The following is a 20,591-nucleotide window of genomic DNA, read 5'->3' as shown; positions in this document are numbered from 1 at the left end:
CCGTACGTTGAGAGTTCGAACCCGTTTTTAACCACCGTATTTAACCCTTTGAGTGCTGTATTTTTCCCCACCAAATTTTCAGTGCAACATTTTATCCATTTTTATGATCTTTTCTGTAATTTTTCTGGTAATTTTGGACCAAATGAACACAACATTTCATTGGCCACAGTTTTTTATCAAAATTTTGGCAAAAATCTGACAAGAATTGACTGATGTATATTTTATAAGGGTGACAAAATTGACTTTGGCGCTTAAAGGGTTAAATATGGGGACACGGGGAATTCAAATACCAACAAAAAAGGATTGCAAAGGGAGATACAGAGAAAGACGCAGGGAAAAACAAAGGGAAGCACTAACATAGACGTACAGTTAGACAAATGGTGATATATTTACAAAGGCGAACCGAGACAAAGGACCAGAAACGAAGACATTTACGAATACGAACGAATGGCGATAATAAAATCATTTCTCCTGAACCATTTTTCGTTTGAATTCAGTCGAACTCATTGATAATATGTTCAAACCTTAGGATATCCAAAATGTCTATAATGTTATTTTACTTTTGGATTAATTTGATACCATTTTGTAATTCTCAGGCACAGTTTCAGGATTACGCATGGACTGCATTTTTTTTCAAATCGTTGTCAAATGCGAAATGAAAATTATGACGTCATCGAAATTTTGTCAGGATAAGCTGAGATCTTGCCGCAAGCAAACTTGTCGAAATATAAGACCGTCTCTCTGTTTTCTACCGTTGCGTCGCGCCAACTTGTACATCATTTGCACATGGGGTTAAAACATATAATACACAATGCCTTGAGCAGACGACAGCTGTAACGACGCACAGACTATTTACAGAAATAAGATCGACAAAATGTTGTCGGAAAAACAGCTCTATATCGACCGAAAGCGTGTTCTCGTTGTCGATAAGTCACAGGTGGCACGGAAACTGCATGATATGAAGTTAATATTTAACCGCTGTCCCCCTTCAGGGGTCCAGCTAATGGTTCATCGGTCAAAACAAGGCCAGGCTTTGTCTTATCGTCGACTATTCCGCTAGCTATAAGCATTTACGGATAAAGGAATCAATAGCTGTCGTTCAGAGACTGAATTCATTTTTTCCGAGAACGATTTTCTTCTCCGATGTATTTTTCTTCGATTATCGGTCGAAAGCGCTTAAGATTTTGATCGGGGTGCAACGGAAATTGTTGTCAAAACGATTTCGCTAGTCTACTTTTGTACCAGAGAGTTCTTTGAAACAGGTGACCCAGAGTCATGTCACACTGAAACACAGATCCTTCCCTGATAGCATGCAAATTTCAATGCCATTTTTCACAATAAATTCGCATGTATGATGGGAATGGTTGAACACACTATCGTAATTAGTCGAAGCGGGTGCGTTGACTGCTAATATAACGATTTGTCTTGAATCTAACCCACCATGTATAAAGGATAGGATATGGTGAAATGATGTTGGATGATATGTTACTGCACAATCGTCATCACACTGATGTCTAAATTGGTGGAATACAAAATGAGCTGAGGATGGCTTGTCTCTATTTGTATTTGTAAACAAAAACAATAATAATTCGGTTTATGAGGAATACATAATAGATTCCGCTTTAACACGCAGATGTGCACCAGTTGTGTTGAAATTTGTTATATTATACCACTCCAGGTCATGTGACCTATTGTTCTTGCCATCCATTTATCCCTGAAAACACGACTGACACCTATTGTTCTTATGCAAAATAAGTAATCAGTCATACTTTTATTCATATGTAAATAAGTAATCATCACACTTTAATGAAAGAAAATCATTATCATATCAATAAAAGTGTAGTGATTACTTATTTAAATATGAAAAAAAGTATGACTGATTACTAATTTGCAAGAGAACAATAGGTCAAGTCGAGATGTCTAAAGCATTCACACACATTCAATAACAAAATGAAGACAATTTGTTCAACTGATATGTTATAGCATCACATTTTATAATTCAATTTTGACTTTCTTTGGACCATGCTCAATGTAAGCAACATGATTTGTTGATGAAGACTGTCCATCTTTAGATTCGGCGTCTTCTTGGGTTGGACCAATCTTGTCTGTTTTGTTACATTGTTTTGTCGTAACTTGAGAAACTGGTTTACTTACAGATTCCTCTGATTTAACACTAGATGGAGGTGGTAGTAATATATTCGACACATGCTTTTGTTGTGCAGTAGACATACATTTGAGGCGCGTAAACCGTCATCTGATCTGTGACCTGTTTGTTCTTTGATAAGCTGCTCATCGAATCCCTGATGGTACAGAGATGTTGCCACATTCACCTGAAATTATCAAACAAAAGACGTATGTGGCAAATATCATGGAAATAAGTACAGCCTTTTTGTAACGTTTGTGGAATAGGTGAAAGAAATTCTGTGATACTGCCGCACACACAACAAATTGTTTTGGTCAATGAATTTAATTTTATAACTTTACAGAATTCGTTTTGTGTATCAATATTTTAGTAAAAGAATAAATTACCTTGCCAGAATATCCAGTGTGCTGGCAGTCTGGCCAAGCCATCTTGCACATTTGCTTTGTGTAAAGACGTATATTTTCTGGCAGGAGAACTTGATTATCCCTTGGCAAGGCTCATCGATAGTACAATCCCGTCCGGTGTTATCATCGCCAAGTACTTTCTTATAAGTTGAAGTACACATCGTGGATTTTATGCGCTCCGTAGTAGCGGCTGCTCTTATAGGGCAGTTTGCCCGTGTAAAATCCACTTTGGCTGTTTTTACATGGCCGTCCATGGAACTCAAGGAAGTCTCTTTGGTCATCAGATCAGACAAGTTGACAAGGTCCATCTTGAACAGTCGAAAACACGAAAATGGCATTGAAAGCCTGATGCATCCACGAGGCAATCACATGCATCTACAGATTGAATTCCTTCTCGCTAGCCAATAGCCTACAAGATAGAGTAAGGCAAGCCATTTTATTTAACCAATCAGACTAAAACAGTTTCCTTCTCCACAGGTGCATTATACCACTCTGTAACCCTTATTCAAATGAAGATTTGCAGTTGACCAGAGCCCTTGTCCTACTCGTCTGGGATAGGTCATTCTCCCCGGACTCTCATGCCAGGTGCATAATGACCTCTGTGAACCTTTCGACGCACAATGGGTCACCCCATTCCATTGTGGGTATTCAAATCAAAAGTAGACGATTTATTGACAGTAATTTTCAAATTTTAGAGAAGAATGGCCTGTTTTTCGTGGTATAAGTCGTTAATCGCACCTCGTAGGTGTGCTGTTACAGTTGTAATCACCACACTTATGGTCAGGAACTTGTAAACATCACTCGGCCTTCGGCCTCGTGATGTTTACAAGTTCCTGACCATAAGTGTGGTGATTACAACTGTAACAGCACACCTACTCGTGCGATTAACTATACATATATTTACGTGGAGTACACTTCACGACATAGCATTTTATTCAATAATAGACCTCAGGGACATTTTTTCTGTAATACATGTTGTGTTATGCTTGTATTAAGTCGTTTTGAGGTTTATGGGGGAAATGAAAATTGTCTTAATTCTTGCAAAAAGTCATTGTTTTTCTCTACAGAGTTGATATTGGAATAGCAGCCATTTTGAATGTCTAGTATTTGTAAATTTACATAATTTGTTTCTGTCGTACTGAACTTTACATTATGACATCGTTATTCATTCTTATCTTTGAAGGAGTATTTAAATCGCTGAAGTAACTTTGAGCTAATAAAAAAATTCACGTTGTTCGGTTTTCAGTCGCCTACAGCCTTATGATGAAATGAAGGATACATTTAAAATTTTGCGCCAACCGAAAATTTGCATATATCCATATCTGGTATTAGAGGTGAATGGCTACGTATGCTTATGGAAGATCAAAAACACTCATGAAACCTACTGCTGGTAGGTTTTGACAGATCCGAGCGTGAAGGAGAAAAAAATTACGTCAACGCCAGGTATATGATGTGCAGGGATAATCTCTACAGGCAAGACAGCTGTCTGGAAAAGACATATTAATCAAGATGTGAATAGATCTGTATAATGGCATGCAAATGAGCCTTGACTACAAAAAATTATGTGTCAGAACAGTCAAAATCCACCGGCCACGCTTGGCATGACAAATTTTGCGACTGACTTGCAGCGCGTTTCAAAGGTTACATCTGATTGGTCTATTGTCACTATTCACAGCAACTTAGGGGGTTAGTTATATCGTTCAGATTCTGCCATCCAATTGGACAACAGCTTCCAAATCGCTGCAAGTCGGTCCAATTTCTGACGGTAGAATTTTGCAGTTTCGATTGCTTCCCTTATTGAAATCGATGAATGTCAGCAATACGGAAAGATGATTGTATCCGTTTAATAAAATGTTATTGAAAATTGTCAGGAATTTATGAGCAGTACTTGGTGTGAGCCGAATTGCCCCGTTAACTAACATTTCAACGCGTTAATGTTACATGGATATGAATAACTGCTCGGTAGCCCCGTGAAATGCCAAGGATAATCACGTGACCAAGATAGGGGCGCATAAAAACAATCCGCCCCCCCAACTTTATATGATTGAATTGTTTTGCTTATTGCGTTCGTGTCATCACCATCATACCAATCGTGATTTACAACAATGACCTTGTACCATGATGGTGCTGACGATTAACGAGCCAGTTTTACTTCTAAAGAGGTTCAGGCCACGAATTAACGCCATGAATCAACGTTACTATCGTAATATTTCCTTTACGCCATTTTATGGCCATCACCGAGGAAATGACCCAACACTTATCCAAGTTCAAACAATAGCTTGTGTACATATATATCTCAGGGCCGTTTTATCGTTTGTTTACGTTCCTTCGTATTGTAAACGTCCTCCTATGCATATTGTTACAAACACAGCAAAGATCGGACACCAAAGATTTATGCCACAATCCATCCACGTGCCCGTCATTTAGGGTGCATTCACAAATACTGGTGAGATGGGGCCTTGAGGAGTCGCAATTTAAATCTTATTTTTATCGCTCTCAATACCTTTAAAAATCCCCCTCTATGTAATCAAACATTTTAACTCAAGCCCCCCCCCCCCTAAACATAGCGAAAGGGATGTACGCGCAGAAAAAACACGTTTTGTATTGTTTTACGATGACACACGCATAAATATTCTGTAGTGGTTATAGAAATGTCGTTAGCCGTTTATAGAGCCATATCCTCAAGACAAATTATTAAATTGATTATTATTTTTTCTGTCGAGTTTTTGCCTTTTTGTCATTTGCAAATGCATCAGTTGACTTTTTGGATTTGTGAATCTAATCTGACTTGAGTTAATCCAAATCTGTTTAGGTATTGTACCCACTGAAGAGCGCCCAAAACAGCGACCACGGTAGATTACGCCGAGTGTGAATTTCTTGGCAACATTTTGCCAAATAATGAAAAACTAGGAATGGTAATTCTACCTAAAAATAATTGTTTACTAAGTACAAGCTTTATACATGACCTAGATGCTTGTTATAAAAATGTTTTACAAAATTGACAGTGGGTTGATATAGGTTGTTTGAAATATTCCATCAAATAAAACTTTAGTAATTCCATGCATTAACAACTTTTTTCATTTAGATTTAGAATATTTACCGTTTAAAATTTTAATTTTGTGTTATTGTACGATGAGAATGTGGCCAGTTCATTCACTGCATGAACTGAAAATGAATGGTTTTATACGTCATTGTTTTTAAGTTGTTTTCATGAAAGACAGTGAGTTTTTACAGAAGGCTTGTGCAAATAGTTACCCAATTGTTTTTCTTTTATTTTTTTATTCATTTTGATACATCGGAATTCAAAAATCTCTAATTCAACAGTATGACAAAAGGTTCAATTTTTTCAAACTTATCGTACATCCTGAAGAAACAATATTACAAACATAAAATGTTGACACTTTTTCAGTCTTTTATGCATTTTGTATCAACTTCAATCTTCTGTTAGACACCTTATCACGTTGAAATACTCAGTATTAAGCTTATCAACAAAATCTGGAGGATATGTACACTTATATTGCTGTCAGTTCTATTTCAGTCAAGAAATAATTTTAACGGTTAATATACGATATCACTGCTGCATATTGACATTCAGGATGTGTAACAAACTGAATGCATATCTTAAAAAAGTTTTAATGACAAGGAGGTCATTTCTTACCGTGTCGTGATCATTTTCCCCCATGTGTAATCTTCGACTGCCACAAGGAATCGATATATCTGTCAACAAACCCACATCATGATATATCCCGAAGATCTCAATATCGCCCGTATATCCTTGCATTACCATAATATTGATCGTGGTGATCACTTACTATTAAGCGCCAAATCAGTATTTTTTTTCTGTCCAGGGGATTTTGTGCGTTAACACCGATCGATACACTGGAGAAATTGTCTTCTACGTCATTACCGATCGGTCATTGCCCATCTGGGGTCAAACCATTTATTTTTCTCCTGACCTTGTTTGCAAAACCAACTCCTCTGGAAGACAATGTCTAAGACGCTGTTGGCCCTCAGTGAGCTGTTTTTATCCCGAAGTAACTGCCTACATTTCTTGTGTAAGTTTCATAATGGGGTGCACCCCCAACGTTTCACTAGCTATCTACCAATAATCTACACCGTACTGACGCAACGCATTGCCATCGCTTTGAACCGACGTCGATGCAAGAAATATTTCAAATGAGGTCAAAGGTCAGAGCATGTCACTAAAAAAGTTGAGTCGACTGTTGGCAAAGTACTATTAGTGCAAGATACGCGGCAGATTAGTATTAATTTATGCAAATTATATAAGTAAGCATTGTTTCGGTATTAAAATTTTATGCTAATGATTCATTTTCAGTGCGGAATATTCATGTGCCTCGAATTCTGCATTGTATAGCAAAGTATGCTTTCCTTTCAACAGGGGACAAAATGCGTGATTAACATATATTTAGCAGTAGCAGTAGTAGTAGTAGAAGTAGTTTTTCAAACATCTTTATTTCACATAGGTCCCTACATACTAAAACTGTAAAAGGAAATTTTTACATTTCTAGGAACCAAAGGAAATATAAGATACAAATAAAAGAAAATCACTACAAAGTGATGGTCGGCATTGAACAGAAAACGTCATGAATGACAAAAGTAAATATCAACAAGAAAAACATCTTAAACCCCTCACTTAATAATTCAAAAAGGTGACACAACCTAGCGATGGACAAAAGCAGGGAAGTTTCTTATATGTGAAAATTAAGTTGACCATCATGAGTGTTACAAAGAATGTCATCAAAAGACCAAATAATATTAAAAGAATATAAAGTTTCATTAAGACGATGATACTCAAATTCAAGTCTTAATCTGGAGAAAATCATTCTTTTAAATATGTCCAAAGGATCAACAGGACCCTGGTTCCTAAGCATATTTCTTCTTGCTTAATGAATAGACAATTTAGCCATTGTAGTAGTAATGATATATCAAGGATATACGTTTTAATCATTACTCAGTCTAAACATGGTGGGAAATATAGTAATTGCTTCAATTTGAAGACAATCAATGTTACCAATGTTGACGATGAAGTCTTATCCTAGCTGCAATTCAGTTGTCAACAATGACATTGGAAATCACACACTTACAAACTGACAAGTTGAATTTTGAATATTGTGACACTTAGTAGCACAAGACAGTTTATAGAGAGAACAATAACATCAAAAAATACATCGCATGAAAGTCGATGCGAACGGAGCTTTGAGTTACAAAAAGCAGCGTACTCTTTTTGTTCATTGATGACACAGTAAAGAGTTGTATGAAGGTCGCGGTAATTACAACTAACGGGTCCGCTCTTCAGTTGACAGTCGTACGTGCCGCTCGCATCGTTCACACCGCATGCGTCCACGGCTACTTGTCAAAAACCAGTGACAGCCGGAAAAAATCCAAAGGTGCGACCCCGCAAATTACCCAGTGTTTTGTCTTCTCGCTCGCTTTTTATAAAAGCCGGAACCCTTTAACACCATCCAACGTACCACAAGGACACTCGTAGTCTTGCAAGCGTCCTTTCAGAGTTCACGTACGCTTTAAGGCACATTAGCGGAGGGCGCCGCCCCCTTTTTTCATTGCCCGAGCTGAGGGGCACACGGTAATGCGCAATTTCTTTCACGGTCATGTTTTCGGGCAAGGCAATACAAAGGCTACGTGAGAACGGGAAAGTTGACTCCAAGCAAATTTCTGAGAAATAAAAATAGAAAAATCGTGACTGGCATTTAGTGATGATCACCATTCAATATTGCAACGCTTTATATTGCAAGAAAATTCGAGCTCGATGCTTGACTTGAGGCTCCTATCGTACTAACAAATTTCAGCTTTTTTGCGTTAAAGTACACTCAAGTCAAGAGTCAAAGGTAAACAAATGTTTACTGTATTTCGCTTTCCTGGGGAAATTAAATATCATCATTTTTCTTGATGTCTTCCTGCATCGTGTTTCAGTCAGGGAAGGTTGCTCTCTCTCTCTCTCTCTGTCTGTCTGTCTGTCTGTCTGTCTGTCTGTCTGTCTGTCTGTCTGTCTGTCTGTCTGTCTCTCTCTCTCTCTCCTCTCTCTCTCTCTCTCTCTCTCTCTCTCTCCTCTCTCTCTCTCTCTCTCTCTCTCTCTCTCTCTCTCTCTCTCTCTCTCTCTCTCTCTCTCTGATACACCATAAGGGACCGTTCAGTTTTTACGGCCGGGGGGGGGGGCAAAATCTTGTCGCCGGTGTTCAAAAAAATGTAGACCCCCTGCATTTTTCGTGAAAGAAGATGACCCCCTTTGTAAAAAAAATTGATGACCGACCCTCCCCCCCCCCCCCCCATGAGTGAAAATAACCAAAACCCATATGTCAAATTTACCCGCACGGTTTGGATTTGAACTCCGGTACGCGGCGCACTTTTTTCGTGTAGCAGAGATGCCAGTGCACAAACTTCCCAAACCATGCAAACGTCTGTTAAGACAACTGTAAGGCAATTTTTAACTTCATTTCCATAGACAACTTATGTCCATGGACATTATATAAAGTGAATTTTATTGGAGTGGTTCGCCAAAGGCAGCCCTGGGCCATTACGTAAAGTAAACTTTATTGGAGTGGGCCGCCAAAGGTGGGCGGCTGTTGAGAGGGTCATGGGCCATTATAGAAAGTTAATTTTTGTAGTGGGCCGCCGAAGGCGGCTCGCCGGTAAAGAGGGTCGATCATGGCCATTGCATGAAGTAAACCTAATTGGAGTGGGCCGCCAAAGGCATCTGCCCGTTAAGAGGGTCATGGGCCATTACATAAAAGTCAATTTATTGTAGTGGGCCGCCAAAGTAAAGAGGGTCGATCATGGCCATGGCATAAATTGAACTTTATTGTAGGTATTATGTTTTTTAACTTTATTGTAGGTATTATGTTTATTATGTTTTTGATGTGGTGACCCCCCTTTCCTACCAGTGAAAAAGCTTGCGGATTCCAAAATTACGATGAACCCCCCCCCCTGGATTTTGCCGCCCTCCCCCCAGCCGTAAAAACTGAACGGTCCCTAATTTCACCTTTGATAACACTATTCCGTGTTCAGCTGTTGCTCGTAAGGTAGAGGCCCTCTCCCGACAGCCAAGCAATGCCCCCGGGCATCTCTGCTTGTACGATGTTGTACTGACTATCAAGTACAATCGTATATATACTGACACGACCCTTCCGCGACAGCTTCAGTTGGCTAAGTGTACAGCCATTGCTGCCTGTACTCACCATGTTTTTAGTATGTGATTCGCTATCGCGCAAATTAATTGGTTCGTATAGGCCAATCACGTGTGGGCGCGGCTGTGCGCGCGCGCGTGAAGAATTGTCACTATCAAAGACAAATTCAGACGTTATGCAAATTTGTACGCGGAGCGTGCGCATTCGGCAGTTAGATAACCTCATACGTGAGCACAGCCATAGCATGATTATAATGTTGTTTTTGCGATTTATTCTTCAGCTTTGTTGTTGAAACCGGTTTTTTTGTGAAAAAAGATCTCCTCGTGAAGCACAAAACGAACAAATTCTCTCTTCGCCAGAAAATATTCTAACTAACTAACGAAAATCACAGAAAAGCGTTGTCAATTTTACAACACGACAACCGATACTACGGAAGGACCGCTCTCACCGTGTCAAAGGTCAAACACCCCCGGTGAGACGATGTTCATTTGTCAAAATGTCATGCGCGCAAGGGAGATCCAAATCCCTCCAGGTCCATGCAGGATAGATCATTCCCTGCAGGGACGACCCATTAATATTTGTAATGCTGTGTTTGCCATTAATCAGCTATTAGCAAGAACTGTACTTCCAGATATTTTTCTCTTAAATGTGACAACGAGGAAGATGGCGGTTGGTCCAAGTATCGAGAGATTATTTGACGTTTGCAATGGACTCGATCGGGAACGGCAACCGCATACCTGATATATGAGCTCAGTAAAATTAGAACCGATTTCGGTTGTGTTGTAATGCCAAAATGCGTATCGCCCTCTCGTGGTTGCGGTTGGGAGGGGCCAGTATCATGCTTGGCATTCCTTTGAACAGAATGGTTCATTCCAACATACCTGTTAAAAGCGACGGTATCGAAGAAATGAAAATATATTAATTACGTTGCGTGTATATACATACACACAGCCGTGGTGCCAATCGATTCAGCTTCCGACGGGCGACATGTGATGTGAACGATTCGTCTCTTCTACAGAGCGACCTCAGTGAAATCACGCAGTGTGGCTAGTGAGATATTGGCAGCGTACTGTCTTACTCGTCATCGGTGATAGTGGGAGCGACAGCGGGTGCGTGCGACCAGCGCAGGACTGGAAACTTTTACATTCTTCGCCGTAGCAGTGAGCGCCGACGCCGAGCTCTGTCACTTCGGATCCAGACCCGTTGGCGACTTCTGCCCTGCACTCGCGGTGGAATCTAAATCTTTTGTTGTATGCAAGAAGACAATTCTAGCATTGTTCTGAAGTTGTCGCCACCGAACATCTTGGCGCTCGCCTCTTCAGCGATCACTGATAGCAAGTCTGTTTCATGTGATTCAGTGAATTTCAAATCTGCTCACAACCATAAAACAAACTCGTTACTATTTTCGAAGGGCGCTCTGTCGGTTATTGGAACAAGACGAACTGGGTGGGGGACACATTTTTCTTTCGTCGGACTTTTCTGCCCCCTAAATGATGACTTCACCAGATGTGTCTGGAATTCGCGAGATATTTTAGGAGACTTCGGACGAAAGGTACGTTTAAAGTCGTTGTGATTTTGTATTAGAATTGGCTCATAGTGATATACAGCGTTTGCGCGGGAAGATACATTTTGATCATTGTCGACGGGACAGGGGGGGTGGGGGAGCTTTAAGGGAGGAAAATGAGGTAAAGTTTGCAGGCGAAGCAGTAATACCACCAATATAACTTTGAGCGGTACTGCGTGACACTCATATCTTAATGTGGACGACGTTATTTACGGTCGCGCATATGTCGTGTGTCACATTGCAAAACGATAAATACAATTATGTGAGCGATAGGGTCTGTCGCGCCATTCGACAGGCAGGGCGGGAAATCATCGCTAGCGCCATGACATTCCTACTAGTGCTCCACAAAACTTGACAACCCGTGTAGCATTGATTTATGTTACGGGAGGTCGCTCCTCTGGTCCTCTGGCCTAGATGCGCACACGGCGGCTGTTAATCATTGTAAATATAGAAAAAGTCCCCTGATTAACTCATAAAAAACCGGTCTGCAATGACAAATCCCGCTCGATAGGGAACTCTGACAACCACTCTGAACCACCCGTAGAAACTTTAGTAACACGGACGGCAACGCTCTGTTGACTATAACTGCACAGTACGGCGAGCACATTTGACAGAACTCGTGCGAGAGATAAAAATTACTCGCCTCGGGCGTTCCACATCCGTATCAGTTTAGCGGATAACCAAGAGTCCAAGTATAATTGGAGATTGTTTAATTTACGACAAAGACTTTTACCATCGAGTATCGTCTGGTGCTGTTCTGCCTTGATACAGAGACGTTTTGCGGTAAGACTTTTAATTTTCTCCGGTATAATGTGATCTGTCAAGGTCGTTCCATCGCTACTCGAATGTCAAACCAGAGTCCCGTGACGCCCGTGTTGTGAGTCAGTATTTTACCCAGCTATGCAGATAGCCTTGAGCGTGTAAAGCCGAACACACTTTAAAAAACGCAAGTCGCAAAGTCAAGTCTATGAAACGGTCGTCAAGGAAACTGACGAGTGGTACCCCTTTCCAACCGTACAGAGTAGCATCTATACGTTTTTGTCCGTCACTTTCAGGCTAAAATAATGTGTTGTCGAGCGGCGCCCACGCCTGCTGATTTTTTATTATCTCTGCGATTTTCGCGGCAGAAGTATTAATGATCGTTTTACTAGCCATAAAAATATTCGGATTCTCGGATGAATTATTTATCTCCTAATAGAAAGCAGAGGATGTCGTTCAGTATTTGCGTCCACGTGCGTTTGCGCGCCAGACGAAAATTGTCGTCAGGGCCGGCGCGTTTGCGCTTGAAGTCGCGCACGCGAAGATTCAAGACGAACAAACGCGTACTGGACAAATGTTGTTTGACGAAGGAGACATGCACAAACCAGGAAGCCTGTATTCCCCGGTACCAGACCAACCAAACGACAATACTAGTTACGTAGCTACGTGGTCATTCGCCTTTCACAATGCTTTTGAAACTTGAATCTAGACGTGTATGTGGTTAAAACGTATACAATGTTGGATTTCACCAACAAACACTACAAGAACAGAAGCGCTGTACTGTCAACAAACTGGTCCTTTTTCGGCGCGAACAAAAACAGTAGTGATAGTCAACAATGTTCATAGAGTTAATTTAAACCCGCCAACTAATTCAAATCTCGTTTTTGACAGACAAATATTGTCTGTCGGAAATTAAATTAAACATTTTGGTCAAGAGACATTACAGCAATGCTGCGCTTGCAGTTATGCCTTATGCCATTGACAATTTAAACAATCACAGAAGTTGGTATACAGGGACATATTTGCAAAGTAAATAGAAATCAGTTTAATGGTAAAGTGTAGAATGTCTAAGACACACAAACACGATATGTTGTGACGTCACATTTTTAATAAGTGAGATCTACTGAGCGAGTCGCAATAAAATATCATCATTAAAGTAATGTTTGTAGGTTTTCCCGGGAGAGCTTTAATTAGCGTAAGTGCATGTGGATTATATATGAGTTGCCGAGGGGACAGGCTAGTCAAGGCACACGCTTCCCCGGGAGACAAAACATTTATGCAAAATATGTATTCATTGCTCGGAATATCTGCGGAGCTGTCATTATTCCAAATTTTCCCTCCGTAACCAACAGACGGTAAGACAGTCGCGTCACCTAAACCTGTACGCACCGCAGGCGTAAACTATATACAATATCCATATCATATCCAAACACATGCTGTATTAGGACAGACATTTGTCGTGTATGGTAATAGTTAAACGCCGAGATCACGAAGCGCAGTGGTGATGAGATCGCTACTGTGCGAGTATACACTGCAAGTTGTGGAGCTTGCTGAAATTAAGGGTGGTACGCGCCTCGAAATTGAAAATCTACAACTTTTGCACAAACCCTACCTTAAGGAAACTTTAAATCATTCGCTTTCGAAATCAAGAAAAAATATTAGGGGTCACAGTTCAAAATTAGGCTCTAAGGAAACAATTTACTCAATATTTACCGACACTCGAAATTCAAAATGGCCGCCATCCCTGCTTTAACGCTATGGGGGAAATTTAAATTGTCGATTTTCACGAAAAATAAGCCTGTAAGAACTTTTATTACTCCATGGGCTTCAAAATGAGCCCCTACAAGTGGTAGACCATGAAAATATTGTAAAAAGTTTGAGAATCCGAATATTTGTCCCCGAGGCGCGATCAACCTTAAAACGCTTCATGCGAGACTGTCTGATATTGGGATAGTATGTCCTTTCTCAACTACTTGCCAAGCTTGCGATTGCTGCACAGTTTCTCTGTAGGAAGGGTCTCCACAAATTGAAAGTTGCCAAATTGGCGATGGCATAATGTGTCTAATTTTACACAATCATGCTGTCACTGCAGACGTGTCAGTCTTACAAAGGCCATCGCAATAAGTCACCAATCGCAGCGCTGACCGAGACACATTGATGACTCTTCTGTGTTTAAGGTAGAATGCGCCTCGAAATCAGATACTCAGACTCTCAAACTATTCCAATCTAGCACTTGTGGAGGTTCATTTTTAAAGCTCATGAAGTGACTGAACTTGTCACTGGCGTATTTTTGTGAAAATCGACAACTTCATTGTCCCAATAGATTGAACACAACGATAGCGGCCATTTTGAATTTCGAGAGTCGGTAAATATTGGCTTTTTGTTTCTCTTGTACCAAATTTTGCGCGGTGACCCTGACTTTTATTCTTGATTTCAAAAGGTACCGAGTTATATTTCTCTCGCCGAAAGTTTGAGCAAAAGTTTAAGCCTTTAGATTCCGAGGCACGTACCACCTTAAAGCGACCAACAATAGCTGCTGCAAGATTCTCTGCCAATAAATGTCTGTAAAAGTAGAAGACTTATCCATGAATGAAAAAGCGATCATGCGGAACCTTTGCCGATTCCCTGTGACTATCTGCTCCACTCATATACAAGTCGATATTTGTCTTAGACAGACGTCAACGCAATAAGTAGGTTCAAAACGGACGACGTTGTTTAAAAGGCCGATACCCTCAACTTTTAATAACATTCAACTTCGTTATCATGTCGTATAAAATAATTTTTTTGCTTATTCTTCTTTCCAAAAAACGTTAGAAAGGCGAAATATTAGCCTCCTGAATTATCGTATCGTATCGGAAATATCACTTCAAAAACACGCAAAGTGGTTCAGTTGTAGCCATTCCGATATTATTCAGGGAATAAACAACAGTGTTTCTCACAAACAACTAAGTTGATGGAAAGACATCAAGTGTTACAGGTCATAGAAATTTAAATTCTGACAAGTGTTTCTAAGTTACTTTAGGCTCACATTAGATTTGCCTAGAGAAACCAATCTTCCAAGTTCTCAGGGGAATGAACAAATTATTGTCTCTCGCCAGTACTAGGAGAATGTATTTGTGTCGCTAACGGCCGTGACATATATGATAATCTGCTGAAGTAATTATGAATATTCAAATTAAAGAGAATTAATCAACCATGTCGCATGTGGTGACTGATATGTGCAACACACTTCCTTTCGGATCAAAATAAATAGCAAATCAGATTAAATGATTCTAGATTTCCTCGACGCGAGTTCAGAAATTCTGCTAGTTGTGCCAACAACGGTAGTGGGGAATCTTGGCTCAATTTCATTGAAGCGCCAAAGTTAATCTCTTTAAATAAGGGCAGAGTGTGATATGCATGATCGCATCACTTTGCTTTACATGCAAGAGAGAGGGGAGCTGGTGTGAAATGATCAGATAAGATTCAATATGATAGAAATCCTTGAAGGGGATGAGAAAAAACGATTGAGCGATTAGATTGGTAGAATATGAAGTACAACGAACACCTGGCAGTCAGCCAAACACAAACAGAGCACAGAGGAACAAAATGACGACCTACATTGATTAGCTGGATTGGCATACTGGGGAGAGAGAGAGAGAGAGAGAGAGAGAGAGAGAGAGAGAGAGAGAGAGAGAGAGAGAGAGAGAGAGAGAGAGAGAGAGAGAGATGGTTGTGACTGGAAGTGTGAAAGATGGAAAGATATAGATTTAATCAAGTTTCCGTTTCTTGCAGCGCAGTGCAAAAAAAAAGGGAGTGATGACTCAGTGTTTTTGATGCTTAATTTGACTGTCTTTCTTTCACCCGGCTCAAGAAACTTTGTACATGTACTTCCGTTTCCATTTCAGTCTTTTATGCCGATTTAATACTTTAATATGCCATCAGAAAGTCACGGGTCTAAACACAGCAATGCCCCCAAAGAACCCGTAAAACCTTCGGAGCAATTTTTTAGCACTTGAGTTATTTATGAAGGCTCTCGACGCCGCAGATATCGCCTCTCGTGACCTTTGACCTAGAAAACCCGCGCTCTTGAAAAGCTCAGATAATACTGCCAGTGAACGATTATAGTCTTCACGACGCTGCCTCGGCAAGGGTATGCCCCGCTACTCAACGAAGTAAGAGTGAGAGGCTATCGACATATCCGATTTACCTTTCCGAGTTGCCGCGGCGCCTTTTCATGTCCTTGCTAAAACCCCGAGAGGCTGTATGTATCACTATCGTATGAAGATAGAACACCAATCACGATTCATGGACACCTTGAGAAAAATTCACTCTGTATAATCTCTCTCTCTCTCTCTCTCTCTCTCTCTCTCTCTCTCTCTCTCAGAAAAGAAACAAAAAGCATTAGTGAGCTGTAACTTTAAAGCACAAGCACATACAGTAGCTGCTGTGTTGACGATATTTTAATTGAATTGAATTTAGTAAATTATTATACTTTTTCTCAAATGTATGCAAAATGATTAGCCTTACTTAAAAATCCATTATACACAGGATGCAACGCTAAACTTGATCGTTATGTGAATTCTTGCTCGGACGAATATGAACAATAACATTGAATATTTCACACATACAGACTGTCTTAGCCAATGGGACATCAGTAGATCTATCGATATGGTTTTAAGAGATAACAAGACACTGGTGACACTTTAATCGATTCAACCAAAAGAGAGGCAACAAAACCCTCGTCACAATTGTCAGAATCCGCGCTTTTTCTTTGGATTCATAGTTCTCTGTGCATCATTTGCAAATATCGTTTTTTTTTCTCGCGAACAGCAGGTAAATTATTTCGCTACATGAATAGACACATAGTTTTTGGTTTTATGATAGCCCTAATTATAGATAATATATTCATAAGCTGGAGACTGTAAAGCGCCGGGGACATACAGACTTGTATTGGAAGCCGGTAGAGTATACAACAAGTATGAAATGATGGTATGATTTGATATGTTAGCGAGTAACCGTACACGTTTGTAAATTATCGGTTGCGAGAGTACATGGGGGACGCCACGTTGCGATGGCTTTATGGCGTAGGGCTCATTACGGGGTGTCAAAGTACAGCTGTGCCGTTAAGATCTTACGGAAGTGGAAAATACTGACACCATCGTTATATCAGCACGTGAAAGACAGTGTCGCGTGTTTTGAACGCAATATTCACAGGTTTTTGTTTCGCACGACACAAAAGCGTTTCGACAGCGCACATTTCACAAATCAAAGTAATGCTAACTCACAAACTACAGTTCCTGAATGAGACTACAGTGAAATCTCTGAAAGTTCTAACAAGTCTACGGCTTCCAGGGCAACCATACGTTTAAGATTCAGTTCCAGCCCTTCGTCGACAACGCTGTATGGACCTCCGAGCGCGACTCTAGCTCAGTTGATAAGCTTTAGCTTCGCGCGGCCAAGACGCATCAACAAGTTGGTGCTGCATGGCACATCAGTTGCGGGCGGAGATTCGAAGCCGTCCAGCGAACGAGGGGCGATAACTCAGAAAGCAGTAAACTTTGTCAGACAGCACTGTACGCTTCTTTGTAGGTTTATAATATACGTTCGAATTCGGACTCATGTTCAGCGAATATTACCGGCTCAAACTGCAGACACAAACCTATACCTGTGCAACAAACAAATTATTTGATCATTTAAAAAGCAACAATATGTATACCTATTTCTGGACTCTTCCGACGAAAGCTGGACTTTCACTTGCAAACGAACACAACAGTGTGTGACAATAGAGCCAGTTAACTGCCGTAGATTCTATGAATAGTATTGAATAAGTACAATCTAAAATCGGACGTTATGCGAACAATAAATTCATTCCCCGTTTGCAGTAAATCAACGATATTTTTGAGTACTACGGTTCAAGAGATCAGATGATTTTGTGACATTTGACGATTTTTTTCCCGATATTTTTGTGATACTCAAAACGGTATTCAAGGCCTACTACGGACCTGCGTGCCGGGTCTCTCTGTTGGAGATACATATTTTGAAGTTTCTGGACCTTTAAAAAGTATCCGTGCTATGCCGTAATGTGTTTCCCTGTTGTAATTTTGGGCCAGAATTTACGAGTTGGTCGTCAACGTGTTGCGTTTCACATTTTTTCTCGAGGAGTAATACTCTATCTGCTTGCTGCTGTTAAATTCTTGACGCTTCGAACGTGCTTTTTACGACCCGAAGAACGCAGTTCCAACGAGAAACCGATATGCTGCAAGAAACAAGAGAACACGACAAACTATTTTGAATGCTTTATACCTGAATAAAAAGCAAATAAAAATAATTTGCTGCTGCTATTATGAGAACGTCATAATGTCTGCAAAATCTATTTTCAAACGGCACAGATTATTCTAGATCTCGCTTCCAGCAACGCTGGCATTCAACATTAATAGAATCTCGGCTATTCCATATCCGAGACTGAGGGCTCTTCAATTATTTATCAAACATTATCTACTCACTTGTAGAGCCGGGAAATTATTAACCTCCAATCCTAGCAAAAAACTCACTTTCCTGGAGTATTTTGTCAAGTCTTTTGTGACTTTTACAGACTTCACAATTGTCGAGATCGGGCTGGCGGTAGAACGCTGGCCGTGTTATGCCGCGGTGAAACCGGAGTGACTTTGGTTTTGACGCGCACAATCACGTTGCTATGCACGTCACGGAGAAATTGGCACAGGAGTTTATTCCGGGCCTTTCGAAGCATTATCTATTTATGGCAAATGCCTTCGCTACACCAGACCTGCTCAAAGAGATGAATTTCCTGGGAATGTGCTTTCGATTAGCTTACCCTCGGTAGAGAATTCTCTCTTTTTTTCGCGACCGCAGCTGCAAAACATTTATCGGTGAACTCTTCGCGATCGTACGATTGTCTTCGTCAAAGGGGAGAGTGTTTCCACCGGCAATTACCGTCTTTATAGGACATTTGTGTCTGATCTCAACCATACGAGCTGGACCTCCCGTTTTTCAAACAAGATTTACAAAATCAGTGCGTTGCACTTTGACTCAAACGACCGGGTGTGAGTCTCGCCGGCCTGTGTGTAACCTGCTAAAACGCTGCGTCCCTTCACTGGCGTGTCGTCATGGCAACGCGTGTTCCGCGACAAACGCCAACATCGTTTCCATCTCTCACGTCGCGGTAGATACTCCTTTCCAGAAGAAATCGTACCATTCCATCGCCCTCTCGTCTATTTCAGTGTTCTGGATATCATGCTGGCGATAAACCCAATCAATTTTATTCAGATTACCATGGTAGTACGAATTACCATTCCGTGGCATTAATTCGATACGGTCCATAAATATCCATCGAAGAGCGTCTGATGTAAGAATAAAAAAAAGATACCTTATAAAGCGTGTAATAGAAATTCAAATCGCTGCTCATATTTTAGGAGCGCCATAAAACGTTTTTAAACACATATCATTACGGCGAATTCCTACTAAAGAGCCGTGCACGTTCTCGCTAGCTGTCGACGAAGTCGCGTTACTTTTTTACTGAGGCGCTCATCTGTATGGCGTCGTGGCAACCGATGCATTTTCTCACTGCCAACGGTTTCCGTGCCCAGTTGAATAAAGTTTAAGTACACAGAACAAGGAATTGAACATAAATCCTGCATTTTTCTCTAAAAACGAATGTAAATATAGCAATCACACGTGTTTGCACACTGTATCGGGGCATCATTCATGCGAGAAAAGTACGACTGGGAAAACTTAATACAAGAGTTTGATTTGGTTCAGTGACGTGCGAAACAACAAGGGCAGAACGCTGTTATTTGCGTTCCGCTCTCATGTTGTTCATCGTTCGTAACGATTATCAAAAGTGTCGACGGATTAACACGAGATGAAGACAGCAAAATTACTTAAAGCCTGTCTTTGTGCCAGTTTGATTGTAATCGCCGAGACATCCTTATTGATGGTTGTCAATTTCGACATTTGAATACCAAAACGACCTTGCTCAAAATCCACCTCGAGTTGCAGACAAACAGAGAAAAAACTTAACGATATACAGTCAAGATAATCGCTTCAAGCTGAAGATATTCGGAGATAAAGGGTTCAATGAACTGGACAATTAATCCAGCTGGGGTCGAAATTACTGTAAATCAGTTTTCAATCCTCTGTGAAGGGCGTGTATTAAGTTTAAAGAAACACAGATACAAGGGTAAGGATCGAATTTCTGCTGAAAGAATCGCAAACGAGAGAGAGAGAGAGAGAGAGAGAGAGAGAGAGAGAGAGAGAGAGAGAGAGAGAGAGAGAGAGAGAGAGAGAGAGAGAGAGAGAGAGAGAGAGAGAGAGAGAGAGAGAGAGAGAGAGAGAGAGAGAGAGAGAGAGAGAGAGAGAGAGAGGCAGACAAAAGAGACGGGAGGGAGGAAGAGGAGGAGGAAGACGAAGAGGGGAGACAGGGGTGTGAAAGGAGGGGAGGGATTGACAGGGGCAGACAGTGACAGAGGAGGGAAGGGAACTGAAAGCATAAGGGATTACTGAGCCGTTCGACGAAAGGCAACGTTTGAGGGACTATACTGCAAGGTTTAACACGGATA

General features: G+C 40.8%; 1 protein-coding gene across 3 annotated transcripts in view; it reads left to right on the top strand.

Annotated features, from left to right (window-relative positions):
- The window catches only part of LOC139123660 (growth hormone secretagogue receptor type 1-like), a 191,353-nt gene that overhangs the window by 71,807 nt on the left and 98,955 nt on the right, over positions 1–20,591 (top strand). The window contains exon 1 of one of the 3 annotated variants that reach the window (XM_070689832.1): positions 10,676–11,262. The exons of 1 other annotated variant lie outside the window; for it this stretch is intronic. The gene's annotated coding sequence lies outside the window, so the exon portion shown is untranslated. Of the gene's footprint in view, positions 1–10,675; positions 11,263–11,825; positions 12,058–20,591 lie in introns of those variants that run through there. One more of the 3 variants, XM_070689833.1, reaches the window with a different exon arrangement.

This window comes from Ptychodera flava, assembly GCF_041260155.1.
Source record: "Ptychodera flava strain L36383 chromosome 23 unlocalized genomic scaffold, AS_Pfla_20210202 Scaffold_23__1_contigs__length_28996876_pilon, whole genome shotgun sequence".
Classification (NCBI taxonomy): domain Eukaryota; kingdom Metazoa; phylum Hemichordata; class Enteropneusta; family Ptychoderidae; genus Ptychodera; species Ptychodera flava.
Note: the sequence above shows the minus strand (reverse complement) of the source record. Positions and strands in the feature narration are given on the sequence as shown.